Genomic DNA, 13,939 nt, shown 5'->3' on the forward strand with positions numbered 1-13,939 from the left:
CAGAGAGACCATCAGAAGAAAAGAGCTCCTGCCATCTGTCCCAGCCCCTTGTCCACGGCGTCCCTCCAGGAGCCCCTCTAGGTGGGATGACAGGCAGCTGGTCCTTTCTGGAACCGTCTGCTCTCGGCTGCTCAATGATGTGTTATAACACGTTCCTGGAACGCTTTCTTGCCATCTGTCTCATGAGCTAGATCACCGCGCGGCCTGGAGAGAGGAGTTCCAATTTGCAATTGTAAATTGTCCTTTTTTTCCTCTTCACTCTTCACGCAGCCACTCTGACACTTCAAGGGGCTGTCCTGGTTTGCAGGGAGCGTGGCTTGTTCTCCACATGGCATGGACACCCTCTTTCCGGAGTCCTTGTGGGGCTGGGTCACTGGGGGGCGGGGGTGGGGGCAACTGGGGGGGCGGTGAGACCAGGTGGGCTGAGGCTGGGAGGGAGGAGGTGCCCGACACGGGGCTGTGCTCCCAGGTGACCTTGGGCTGCTTCAGGGCACTGACCCTGGAGTCTGTCCAGGGAACCCAAGTTCCAGAGCCCACGGTGACAGGCTCACGTGTGTGGTGTGGTGACAGCCCAGCCCACCAACACCCTCCTGGCCTCCTGGCCGTCATTCCTGTCCTGCCAGGGCCTTTTCACTGTACGCGGGCGGCCCGAGGGCTGCTGTACCACACGAGGCAGATCTCGTCACCTCTCCCTGCAAAAGGCCCACACTCCCCACTGTGGCCAGTGGGGCCTGCGCGTGGTGGGCTGCCCTCTGCCCTCTGCCGGTCTCTGCCTGCTAGTCACACCAGCCTCTTCATTATGTGCCTGGAATTGGCCAGACATTTAAAGAAGAATCAACAGCAAATCTTCACAAACTCTTCCAAAAAAAAAAAAAAAAAAAAAAAAGGAGCAAACGCTTCCTGACGCATTCATTCTATACGTTCAGCGTCTTTCTGACACCAAAGCCAGACAGAGTCCCTGTGCCGTCAACTCAGGTGCCATAATACGCAGCGCAGCAGGGGGATGAAATGCAGCCATTTGTTTCTCACAGTCCTGGGGGGTGGAGGTCAGGGTGCCAGCAGGGCTGGGTTCTGGTGAGGACCCTCTCCCTGGCCTGTAGAGGGCTGTCTTCTCACTGTGTCCTCACGTGACAGAGAGGGAGCTCTAGTGTCTTCTTCATTGTAAGGCCCCACTTGCGTGACGTCAGCTCACCCTAATTCCTTTCCAAAGGCCCCATCTCCTAATACCATCCCGTTGGGGGTTATGACTTCAACACAGGAATCTGGGGCACACGATTCCATCAGAGTCACTCTGCCCCCCGTCTCGCCCAGGCTCACTTCCGCCCTCACTGCGGTCTCCGCCCAAGTGGCACCCCCCTTCTCATGTCATAGCTCTGTTTACATCCTGCCTCTCTCTGTCTTGTCCACAAGCGATTCCACCTAATTTACAGATGTCACCCACCGTTTCTGTTCCAGCATCACGGGGTCAAGAGCGATGACAGCAGAGAGACACACAGACAGGCAGATTGGAGGAGCCAGCTTGGCGCCAATCCCGAGGGAGGGTGAGGTGTGTGGTGTGTATGGAGCAGGGGGCGGTGAGGCCACATGGGGGCACCAAGGCCTGAGCTCGGCCTCTCACAGCCCCCAGTGCCCATCCAGTTAACCCTCAGGGACTCGAACTCAGAACAAGAGGAACTGGGGGCCCGATCTGGCACATGGGGCTGCAGCCGACGGGTAAGGGGGTCCCTTCAGGCCACATGGAGATCAGTCTCCAGAGGCTGCCAGGAAACCTCTAACCCAGGGTTGGGCCTCGGGCAGAAGCAACATCAAGGGCAAGAATGATGCGTGCAGTGGGGTCGGGGTTCATCCCAGTTCCGGGGAGGAGCCTGGGCGTGCTGTGGGGCCAGCTGTGAGGGCAGCACTGGGCTCTTCCCACGGAGCTGGGATCTGGGGACCTGAACCCTGAGAGCAGTGATCTAGAACCAGGGGCACAGCCCAGTGTCCAGGCCGGCTGTTGAAGCCCCCCTGACTGCTTTGTTCCACTTTGCGGTCCAGGCTGGTATTTCACCAGCTCAGTTTCCAGGGGACCCTGTCCCTGTGGGATTTCTTAAAGGTGTTAGGGTCCCTGTGTCCGTGACCTGGGATCCAAGGCAAAGGGGCCTTCTGCTTCTTGTAAACTCACTGTGCGGAGGTTCCCACCACTCCCCGGTGCTCCCCTGCGCTCTGCTCTGCTGCCCCAGCTCTCTGTCCTTGGTCCCAAGGCCTCAGCCCCCCTCTGTCTCCTCTCCCCCTCCCGACCCTCCTCCCGCCTGCGTTTCCTGGTGAGCACTTTAATTTCAGCAAACACAAGCTATTCCTTTTCTCACTTGGGATGAGAGCCTCCAGAAATATCACAGCGAAGGCAGCCTTTCCGAGTCCTCCCAGCCGAGGAAAAGCAAAAATCGATAGGCAATGTACAGGGTATGATTTAGCTCCAAAAATCACGCGTCCCTCTCCATTGTATATCATCACGCTGGTGATCTCAGCCCCGGGCGCTCCCAATCCCTCCTGCACGCCTGCTGCCCTTCCCCCGCAAATGACATCTCTTTCATAAAGGAGGAATGATGGCCACACTGCCTGGGAACAGAGGGGGCCACGGCTTTAGACTTGGTCGTGGGGCCCGCGTGAGGTCAGGGCAAAGCCACCTGGAGAGAGAAGCCGTGAGCTTCGGTGGTACGTGGATCTAGGTTCGAATCCCCCTCCATGTTTGCCAGCTGGGGGAACTTAGACACTCTTTTCCTGTGAAGTAAAGAGAAGTGGGGGATCGGACATGATTCTGTGAGACCAGCCCTTAGTTGCATCTGGTCCTCAGTGAGGGCCCAGTGAACGCACATAATAAAAGCAGTGATTTGTGCCTTTTCGGAGCAGTCACTTTTCTTTATGGCGTCTCTCGTCCACACACTTGGAACTAATTTTGAGGATTCTCCCTAGCAAGTGCCTAGGCGCTTACTGCATATATGCGGAGTGCTACTTCATTTCTAGTTCCATCCGATACCGTGACCTTTGTTCTAAGCTAGTCTTCCTCATGCACTCACCGTTTACGCCATCTCGGTGAGCTGTGTATATTTCACGTGACAGGACAAGATCTGTCAGCGTGTCAGGGTCCCGGCCTTCTCCTCATCCTGTCCACTGAAGGCGAGCCTGCTCAGATCGGTGCCTCCCAGACAGGCTGTCGGGGTTCACTCTGTGTCATGCCAGCTCCTGGGTTGGTGTGTGGCTGAATCAGAAGACAGCTTGGCACAGAGAGAAGAAGATGGACAATACATCTGAAAGGCCGAGTCGCTATCCGTAGTAAAGATACGACAGCAAAGGAGAAGAAGGGAGAGAGAGCAGAGGCTGAATGGACAGGGTGTCCGGCAGAGTTTCTGAATTTTCCATGTGATGGGCTCTGGGAAAGACAGAGGATTAGGGCGGGGAGGAAGGCAGCCTCTGAGAAGTAAGTACGGCTGTGGATTTAAACCAGAGCCGTGATCATTCTGCTCAGGAGGTCCCGGCTAGGCTCAGAGCTGCCTTTCATGCTGCTTCGTACCCCTTTCAATGTCATTTCTCATAGAGCTTGGACCACGTGGCGCCCCAGATTATATCTGGGGGACATGTATAAATTAGGTTGAGTCACTTGTGGAAAAGACAGAGGCAGGATACACATTATATCATCTGGAGAAATTATATCATCTGGAGAACCCCTTCCAGCTTGAAAACGCCGTCCTGTGGTGACCCCGGTCCGGTTTCTCCCTCCTCATGTGAGACTTGGGGCGTTTGGCAAAGAATATTTATGCCCGTGCTCCTTTGGGGGAACAACAACAGACTTGGGGTGGTGGGTCTGCTGCAAAGAAGCAGGTTGTTCTTGCTCAGCCAATGGCCCCACGTTTGGGTGACTTCCCAGGGTCTGCCTTTCCTCCTCTCACCTTCACACTGTTTCACTCTCTCCCCATCTAGGACCCAGTAGAGGACTCCACGGCCCAGGCGAAGAAAGAGCCACAAGATGAGAGCTTCACTGGTGGACCAGTGTGTGCATGTGGAGTACTGTTGGCGGAGCAGGCGCAGTGGGAGAGGCAGTGTGCGTGGAGGGAGGCGACGTGCTCTCGGCGTTGCTCTGCCACCACCAAGGGCTGTTCCTGAGTGTCCTGGCGGAGGAAGAGCTTCCTGGGAATGAAGATGGACCCAGGGTGGTGAACTGGGGAATTCCCTTCTGCAGTGACGCGCAGCTTTCACAACTGCAAGGGGACTGGGAACGGGGTCTGGGGTCGGGACTCCAGCTTCTGTCCTCTCTTGGCATCAGTTTGCCCATCTGGGACTTGGTGGTACTGTGTCTCAGTGGGGTCCCCTGTACTCTAACTGCGGCCATGCTCTGGGGAGAGTTCTGAGGCCCAGTGTCTGGGGACGGCAGCCTCGGTCACACACTATCCCGGTTCTGCAAGGGCCCTGGTGCGACGACTCATTTCGTTTGCTCCCAATACGTGTAACAAAATTGCGGTCTGTCCTGGTGGCTTCCAGCTTGTTTGATTCTGGACTCCTTGCCCCCAAGCCTGAGTGTCTTTGCTTTATCTCTAATGATGGAGGTACGCGGGCTCTGCCTTGCAATGTCCCTTTTGTTCAACTGTCCCCGACCTCGTCATGAACCAGGCTTTCCCCAAGGACAGGCCTTGTATTCAATAGGTGCTCAGGGAATGCATGCTGGTCCTGTGTGATCAGAAATGTGTGTTCACTCCAAGAGCCACAAGTGTGAGACGTGACCAAGCCGCAGGGGTCGAGGGTGGAGGAGATGGTTTGTGACCGAGGACCAGCTGCTCCGGGAGAGGAGCCGTGGGAGCTCCCAGCTCAGGGGGAGGCCCAGGACGGTGCAGCTGCTGGGGTGACCTTGTTCTCAGATGTGCATCGAGAGGACGGCCATCGGTTAGTCCCCCCTGCCTCCAGCCACGAGTCTCCCAGAGCACCTCCAATGCAGCCTCTCTTTTCATTTCCTCCGTTCATAACCCTTACCTGGGGAAATCTCCTGGAGGAGAGTTCATCTTCGCAGCATCAGGAAGGTGCCGATGCCGGGATGCCGGCCCGCGCGCTCTGGGTGGGGAGAATTGCCCTCATGCACTGACGCCGTCCACTTGCTTCGTTGTATCTGAGCTCCTACCTCCCTGGTTTCTTACGGAAGCACCTCAATACTCACCCCATCTCAGGGGGACTAGGAGAGTGGTGGGGTGGGAGGGCATGGTGTGCCTGTTCCTGCAATGGGGACAGGGACAGAGGTCGGCGTTGTTGGGTCAGGGTGCTGCCTGCCAGCCGTGTTTTCTCCAAACGAATCAGCCACAAGAATCGGTATTTCGTCAGCCAGCCCTGTGGGGCAGAAGGTTACCTGCATTGAGGAATCAGAGTCTCTGCAAAAGTTTCAAAACCTGCCCAAAGGCACCTTGCCAGGACACGTCAGCACCTTTGAACCCTGTCTTCAAAGCCTGTGTGTACACGTGTGATGCTTGTGTCTGCATGAGCGTTCGTGTGTGTGTGCACACGCATGTGTGAGCACATGTGTGTGCTTTCAGATCACATTGCTTCCTGCCCCTCAGTGCTTGCTCGGCTGACCTGGCAGGGCCGGAGTCCTGACGGCCAGGAGCGACGCTCCAGAAGTCTCTGGGAGATGGAGGAGCTGGGCAGATGCTGTGCCTTGCTAAGTGTCCCCTCTTTCTCCCTCGCTGACCCAGGGCCTCGCTGACCCAGGCCCTGGCATATGTGAAATCTCTCTGCACAGGGGGGATCTCTGCACAGGTCTGCACAGGGGACCCCTCCTCTTCCCAGACACCACTGCTCTCTTTCCACCCTGCCTGCTTGTTTTTACTTCGTGTCCTTCAACAAGAGACTAGTCTGGCCTCACCAAAGGCTGGCATTCCTGTGGCCCCCTGGGGACAGGGGCTTTGGGTCACCAACTCCGAGCTCTTAGATGCCGCTTAGGAGGAGGGGTGGGGCTGCTGGCCTGGGGCTGCCTCTCTGAACACCTCCCTCCTACCCAGTGGCTGACCTGGCTTCCTGCCGCATTATTTACACCCAGAACTTGCATTCCACCCCCTCGGGCTTGAGTGCCAGCACCCAGCAGGACCCATCGCCCAGGACGCCCAGGACGGGCTGGACTTCCCGCGTGGGCATGCCGCTGTGGTTCCCAAACGAAGGGGAAAAGCCGTCTTCTCCTCGCTCGTGTGTGACTTCAGTCGTTTCTGCCCCCCAAGCCAAGCATTTCAAATTCTCATTTAATCAGGCTAATTTAGGAGGAACGACAGCAGTAATTCACTCGTGTTGCTGAGTCTTGTTGAGAGACGGATTAATATTCTGATTCCGAGAGGGGTCTGCGCGAATCCCTCAGTTACAGATGATACAATTATATTTCTCAATTCTCCTCCTAAATTAATACAGATGGTTAAAAATACCCTCGCCTTTTAATTAATCTTCTGAACAATAGTCTGGCGAATACAAATGGATTATTATCCCCTTGCACAGATGGGAGAGTCTGAGTGTGATCGTGTCGCCAGCAGGTTGGGGGGCCTTACGGGTGAGGTTCTGGGTTTTCATCCCTGGGGTAGAAACAGGTCCCCAGCTCATGCATCTCATTTCCTGCCTTGTTTTTTTCTTTCAAGAATGGCGTCCCCCACTAGCAGAAATTGCACGGTGGAGTTTCCCACAGGTGGGGAAGCCACAGGGGTTGGCGTGGTCCGAGTGCAGTGGACGAGCCTGGTCCTGGGAGAGCCACCTTGGTGATCACGGAGTCTCCCCTGCCAGGTCACTGTTACTTCCTGCCTCGTAAGGCCTCCTGGGCCTTCAATCTGGCTTTCATCTCCCGGGGGGGCTGGGAGAGCCAGCCTGCCCAGGACGGGTTATGCACAGGAGCTTTGGAAGGACCAAGCGTTTCCTCTGCTGTGAGGCCACGCTAACCTTGCAGGCAGCGCTCATCACACTTCCTCTGTTTGTGGGCACGTGTGTGCGTGTCTGTGTGTGGATGTGGACGTGTGTTTGCGCGTGTGTATGCCTTCCAGGGAGCTTTGTGTAAGGTGCTGTCACCGAGGTGTGACTGTTTTTTAGTGTCTGTTTGTGAGTCTGTCCACCCCAGACTGCAGGCAGCTCTCTGGGTCTGTCTTTGTGTCTACAGGACCTAACACGGGGCTGGCCTTGGGTGGATCTGACTGCTTATTGAAATAACTGCTTTGAAATTCAGAACCAAATTCCATGGACTTCATCAAATAAGAAAACCCAAAAACTTTAGTGCATTAAAGAGCACTACGTATCAATAGAGTGAAAAAAACGCACAGAGTGGAAGACAATATTTGCCGGTCACTTCTCTGATGAGGGCTAATTGTCCAGAATATATAAAGAACACCCACAACTCAACAACCAAAACCAAACACGCCCCTTAGAAAAAGGAAAAAGGACTTGAATAGACATTTCTCCAGAGACGACACACCTACGGCCAAAAGCACATGACAAGATGCTCCCCTTCACTGGCCATCAGGGAAAAGCAAATCAAACCACAGTGAGACATGCCTGACACGCCCGAGGGATGGCTGCCCATCCATCCAGTGACAGAAAACAACAGTGGTGGTGAGGAAGTGGAGAAATGGGAACGCTCATATACTGCTCCCGGGAGTATAAAACGGGCAGCTGCTGTGGGAAACAGCACGGAGTTTCCTCAAAAAGTTAAAAATGGAACTACCCTGTGTCCAGCAATCCCACTTCTGGAGTAAACCCCAAAGAATTGGAAGCAGGGACTTGGACAGATATCTGCACCCCCCGTGTTCACAGCAGCGTTCTTCACAACAGCCAAGAGGTGACAACAACCCAGGCGTCTACGGATGGACGGATGGATAAGCAAAATGTGGTCTAGGCACACAGTGGACTATTCTTCAGCTTTAGAAAGGAAGGGGATTCGGACACGTGTGACAACTTGAATACTCCTTGAGGACGTCGTGCGCAGTGAAATAAGCCAGCCATAGGAGGACCAGTAGTGTGACTTCACTCATATGAAGTCCCTAGAGGAGAGTCACATTCACAGAGACAGACAGTAGGAGGGTGAGTGCCAGGGGCTGGGGAGTGAGTGTTTCACGGGACAGAGTTTCAGTTTGGGAAGATGGAAAGCTCTAGAGACAGATGGTGGTGACGGCTGCAGAGTGACGTGAATGAGCTTAGTGCCCCTGAGCTATACACTTAAAAATAATTGTGGTGGTAAATCTTATGTTATGTATATTTTATCACATACTAAAAAAAGCCAGTTTTCCTTGGCCAGACATCCTTCCATTCGGTCTCGGGTGGACGCCCTTCCCTGGTTCTTACCCTGGGCCTGGGTGGAGGGTGGGAGTAGAGGTTGTCACACACAGAACCAGAGCCAGGCCATGGCTAAAGCCATCACATTAGACTTTATTCAGGATGATTTCAAATAGGATGGAAGAGGCCCCAGTACAGACCTGGTCTCCACTCTGAGCACAAATGGCAAGGTGGCGATTTATAGACCAGGAGCAGGGTGGGGACAGGGGCTGGAAATTACTAAGAGGAAACGTCTGGAGTACTTAGGATTCTGGCTAACACGACTTGGCAGGATTCTTGCTACAACTGGGCCCTACGAGGGTGGACGCCAAGGTCTAGGCCCAGAGGGCTTGGAGGGGCTAACAAAAGTGTCATCAAGGAGATTCTTTGTCAGCACAGAAACTTCAAAAGAGGGTCCTTAGCGGCAGGCCAGTTCAGCCTACACCTGGCTGAAACCGGTGGGTCTGCAGGCTGGGGGCTGACACTACACAGAAATGCTGTTTCTTCTCGGGAGCTGGTCCTCTAAACAAATCCTCTCTCCTGTATGGCCCGGGGTCTTCAGCCAGCTTCCCAGAGCCTCTTGCCTGGCAGTGCTGGGTCCTGGGTGGTCCAGGCCAGCGACAGTGGCATTTTCTAGGACCAGCACTGAGCTATGGCCACTTGGAGTGAGGGCACAGGAAAGGCTGAGGTGTTCAGAGGTCAAGGTTGGCAGTGCCCAGGTCAGTGGTGTGCTGGCTGGTGATGTTTACCAACCGGCTGACAAAACGTATGCCTGCACATACACAGGTCATGAAGAATACATACTGGCATGAAGAATACATTGCACGCAATTGACAAGTAATAATAAAACATGCAACACTCTTTACTGTAAATTCCATATGGTCAGTTGATTCTCAATAGCGTGCTTTTGCTGACTTGCCAAACTCTTGTTATTTATCATGTTCAACCAATGCTTGCAGTTGACGAATGAATACAGTTCACAGTTGACAGGTCTGGCTAAATCAGCCTCTTCACACACTCGCTGTCCAGCTGTGGGCATGTCACTTGCCTTTTCCAAGCCTTGCTTTCCCATTTGCAAAGCAGGTACAGGGGAAGAATAAACCTTTTCCTCCACCCTCTTAGGTGCAGTGGCTGGAGCCTGCAAATTAAACTGGTAGAAGACAGATTAACACGAGGAAAGGCTTATTATGCACGCACTTGGGAACTTCCCAAAGAGATGGTTAGACCTGGAGACTCACAAACTGTTTTAATGAAGGGTGATAAAGAGCGGAGAAGTGACTAGACACAGGAAAAGGGGGTTTGGGCTTCAAAGGGGGTCAAGTTTAAGAAGGCGAGAAGGACTATATGGTAAATAAGGTTATTTGTAAGATTTGTTTTGCAGGCTCAAGCCCTCTCAGGCGATAAGAGTTTCTCTGGGGGGAGTCTCTCTTCCTGGTATGAGAGAGGAGGACATCTTTACAAATAGAAATTTCCTTTACAAGAGGGAGATTGTGCCCTGCTTTTAGGGAAAAAGGGGGAGGGCAGAGAGCTCCTGCTATGTTTGCTGCTGTTTCTTTGCTTTCAACTCAAAACAATCCTTATACCAAAGTGACATACTTGGGGGTGGCATAGCCTGGTGCTCTTCTCAGGGATAAGAGTCCCTTCACCAGGGGGAGATGAGAAGACCCAAGGGGACAGTGAACCACTGTGGTCACTGAAGGCTGCTGGTCCCATCCCAGGCTCAGGGGATGAGCTGGCCGAGCTACTTGGGACCAGCTCAGAAAACTTAGGGAGATTAGAACTGGTGTGGCCTCCGGGGCAGCCCCTGGGTCTGGGTCCTGGGACCCTGGGCAGAGTGGAGCTGGTACACAGAACAGCAGGGCTTCCCCCATGAGGAGACACATGGTGGCTTCTCAGCCCATGGATGGCAACTGTGTGTGGCATTGTGTCTGGGGATGCATCAGGTAGGTTAGGAGCTGGCCGCTGTAACACAGATGTCCTGACATCATCAGTGACCTTCCATAGCACAGGTGTCCTTTTACTTCCCCAGGGCGGGTGGAGCTGGGCAGTGGCGGGTCTCCTCCATGTGGAGATTCAGGACCCCAGCTCCTTTTGCTTCCGGCTTCCTACTCCCTAGGTTAGGGGTCCTTCACCCTTTTTTGGGGCCATGGACACATTGAGAAGCCTGGTGAAGTCTGTGAAGCCCTTGTCAGAATAAGGTTTTTAAAATGAATCACGTAAAATAGGTAACCTATCAAAGGAAATGAATAGTGTTGAAATGTAGTTAATTTGCAGCATGGCAATATCTGCATCCTGTATGAAGGCGCAAAGAACGGCGGCGAGTCTAGTTGTTCCAGGACCTTGAAGTGGTGACGCCTGAAGTAGTTCATGTTCCCCGTCATCGCTCTGTGGTGGTGGGAAGGCACCTGTGACTTCAGTTTGTGATGGAGCCACGGGTACTGCTGACGCCTGTGCTCACAGCTGAGGGAGGTATCAGCTAGAGACTAGCGAAAACAAACTTGTGATTTATTTCCCAAATTCCTGGCCCCTCGGTTAAGCATCCTGCCCCAGGCCCTCACCACTGTCTGCACCTTTTGGCAGGAGGAAGTGTGGGAAAGAAACCCACTCTTAACAGCATTGGCCTGCGAAGGATACGTGTCACTCTCCGACATGTGTCCTGACGACAGGGATGACATGATGACATGGCCCCCAAATGCATGTTCTAGCGGCTATGGGTGATACCCCAGAGGCTGGGACAGAAGACACACCACCCCATTTTCGGGGCCTCCCTCTCCTGCCCGGGGGGAGGGCCCACATATTTACTGAACACTTGACAACGTGCTAGGAATTTTCTCTCACTCTGGCCACAATGGCAGTGAGGATAGCATTTAGACCTCAATCTGCTTGCCTGTCTTTCTTTCTCATTATTCAGTAGTGTCTTCGAACGGACTAGCTTTTGGCTTAGTAACATTCTTATGGGTTGAAATGTGTCCTCCAAAAAGACAGGTCCAAGTCCTAACTCCAAGTAGCTGTGAACTTATTTGGGACTAGGGTCTTTGAAGATGTAAACCAAGTGAAGATGAGGTCGTTTGGGTGGCCCTTATCCACTACGACTGGTGGTGCCCAGCACATCCTGGCAGAGGGGGTGTCGGGGCACCTGCAGGATAATTAGGTGAGAGTAGGCTCAGGATGTACGAGGTGGGGAGAGGTAGGGTTTTCCAGGTAGCCAAGACCTGGGGCTTCGGCCAGAAGGTGAGAGAGCGTGTGGGGGTGACAAGAAGTGAGCCGCTCCCCAGGAGTCACATGGAGTGCCAGGATGGGGCCAGGAGGGAGACGCTGGGCCACGGAGGTCAGGAGAAGCCACTCCAGGGGGGACCTTGAAAGCTGAGGGCAGCCAAAGTAAGCCAAGAACTTTATTGCACGTCAATAATTACCATGATTGAACATCGTCCCACGTTTTAAATCACAAAATCAGGTACTGAAAACTGGGCATATACTGAGCCATTCACATATCCATGTCTGGCCTGACCAAGGAGAGGGTAAGCTACTGCAGGGCTCCAACCTCTCCTCTACCCTGGGCAAAACCCGGCCTCTGGCCAACGGACAAGATACCGTGTCTCTCAAAAATAAGGCCTAGCCGGACCATCAGCTCTAAAGCGTCTTTTGGAGCAACAATTAATAGAAGACCCAGTATTATATTATATTACATTATTTTATATTAAAGACCCGGTCTTATATTATATTAAAATAAGACCAGCCCAGGTCTTATGTTAATTTTTGCTCCAAAAGATGCATTAGAGCTGATGGTCTGGCAAGGTCTTATTTTTGGGGAAACGGTAGAAATGTCACTTGGTGCCTCTGTTTGGGTTTCCCACTTATAGAGCCTGAGTCAAGGGCTTCAGTGCAGAGGATGAATTGAGAGCTGATTCTCTGGAATCAGGAGAGTGGGCCAATGGGAGCGGAATGGGGAAATGAGGAAAAAATTCATAAAGGATTCATTGTTGAGCCGGTTACCCCTCTGGATGGTAGTTCTTCTGGAGACTCGGAGAATTTTGTTTGTAGAATGCACTTTAGAGTGTTTCTGTAAAGAAGGCAAGGCAGGTATATTAATTTGCCAACTCCTAATCTCCATCATTTGAGGGTTGTCCCCGTGTGTGGGTGACATTCTATAACTTTGGAGCAAGCCCTGGGGCAGAAAAACAGGGAGTCAAGATGTCACAGGCTCCAGAGGACATCCCATCAGTATGCATGGAACTGCCCACAGGACCACTGCTGAAACCAGGCGGCCCAAGGCGGTGTGTGCTGCAGTCTGCCTCCTGACGCTTCAGATCTGCGCGTGCTTCACATTACGTCCACTCGATCACTGAATGTTCAAGGTGGTGGCTCTTTGGACTCTCCAACAGAAGGCTCAAGCCCGAGGGATCTCGGGCTTGAGCTAGCTGGTCCGAAAATTCGCAGCTAGCTGGTCCGAAATTTCATCACCTCTTTCCCCCACCCGTCATTCTGGATTTCTCACAGCCAGCGTGGGGTGTACTGACAACTAACGCTAGTGATTGGTCTGGAGGGAATGAGGAGAGGAGCAGATGCCGAGAGGAGAAAGCATTATGTCCTGGGGCGTAATAACATAAACACTTGCCTTTTCATAGTCACCAATTGAGAGTAGGTTTCTCTCCTCCAGACAAGGGGAGGGAGATCCTTTTCCCAGCCTGGAGGGTTCAGAGGATAAGGGTCAACATTCTTAGGTGCACCCCCCCAAAGGTCTTCACCCCTTGGCTCACCCCACTCTTCATCGCCTTGGAGCCCTGTCAAGGCAAGGCCGCCTGTCTCTTTCATAGTTTTTCCACTCTTACATTGAATTACAGGTCTGATCTTCAGCACCATCTTCCTTCTGGCTGGAGGAGACGAGGGCTGCTTTAAATGTTGCCATGGAGGCGTTCTGTCTTTGACAGCATGACCTGAGCTGATAATTGTTTGACCTGAACTTGTCTTTCTCCTTCATCAAGTGTAAGGCAGCTAACAAAAGCCAGCAACTCTCCCATTCTTATAACTGCCATTGTTCCCATACACTTCCAGGGCTGGTTACCCCATCAGCCGATGATTTCCTTCTGCCTGCACCTCTCCTGATGCATGGCAGGGGAGAGTTTTGACGTGGTGCTGTTGCTGCACACGGGGGATCACCGCCACGCTATGGATCACCCAGGAATGGGGTCTTCATTGCCGTCTTGCAAGGGAGCAATCAGCTCCAGGATTCCACGCCGAGGATCAGCTTTCTAAGTTTGGTTTAGATTCCCCAGTAGCAGAGCCTGAGGCAAGGACTTGGGTGCAGGTAGTCAATGGTGATGGGACCCCAAGGACTAGGAGCAGGGGCAGTGGGAGTGGAGCAGGGCAGCAGGAACGTGAAATGACAGAAGTTGCTAAAGAGATGATTCCTGCTTTGTTTAACTGAGCTTTGGTCCTGCTGGGGACGCTGTAAGCGTGCCTCTCATGGTTGCACCTCTGAAGGAGGAGAGGCGGGGCCATTTATCCACCAACTGCCATACCCTATTTTTTCAGGGTTGCTTCTGGGATTGGAAGCTTTCCCACACCTCTGTGACTATGCAAGGGCACAATGGCCTCCATCATTTCACGGAAAGCGCAGATGCAAAAGCGGAGTGGTGCCCAGTGCGTGAAT

At 53.2% G+C, this 13,939-nt stretch overlaps 1 pseudogene; it reads right to left on the reverse strand.

The window, feature by feature from the left end:
• Window positions 1-6,628: 6,628 nt before the first annotated feature.
• LOC117027871 (uncharacterized) lies at window positions 6,629-6,782 on the reverse strand (annotated as a pseudogene).
• Window positions 6,783-13,939: the final 7,157 nt, after the last annotated feature.

The sequence above is a fragment of the Rhinolophus ferrumequinum genome, chromosome 9, assembly GCF_004115265.2.
Source record: "Rhinolophus ferrumequinum isolate MPI-CBG mRhiFer1 chromosome 9, mRhiFer1_v1.p, whole genome shotgun sequence".
NCBI classification, from domain to species: domain Eukaryota; kingdom Metazoa; phylum Chordata; class Mammalia; order Chiroptera; family Rhinolophidae; genus Rhinolophus; species Rhinolophus ferrumequinum.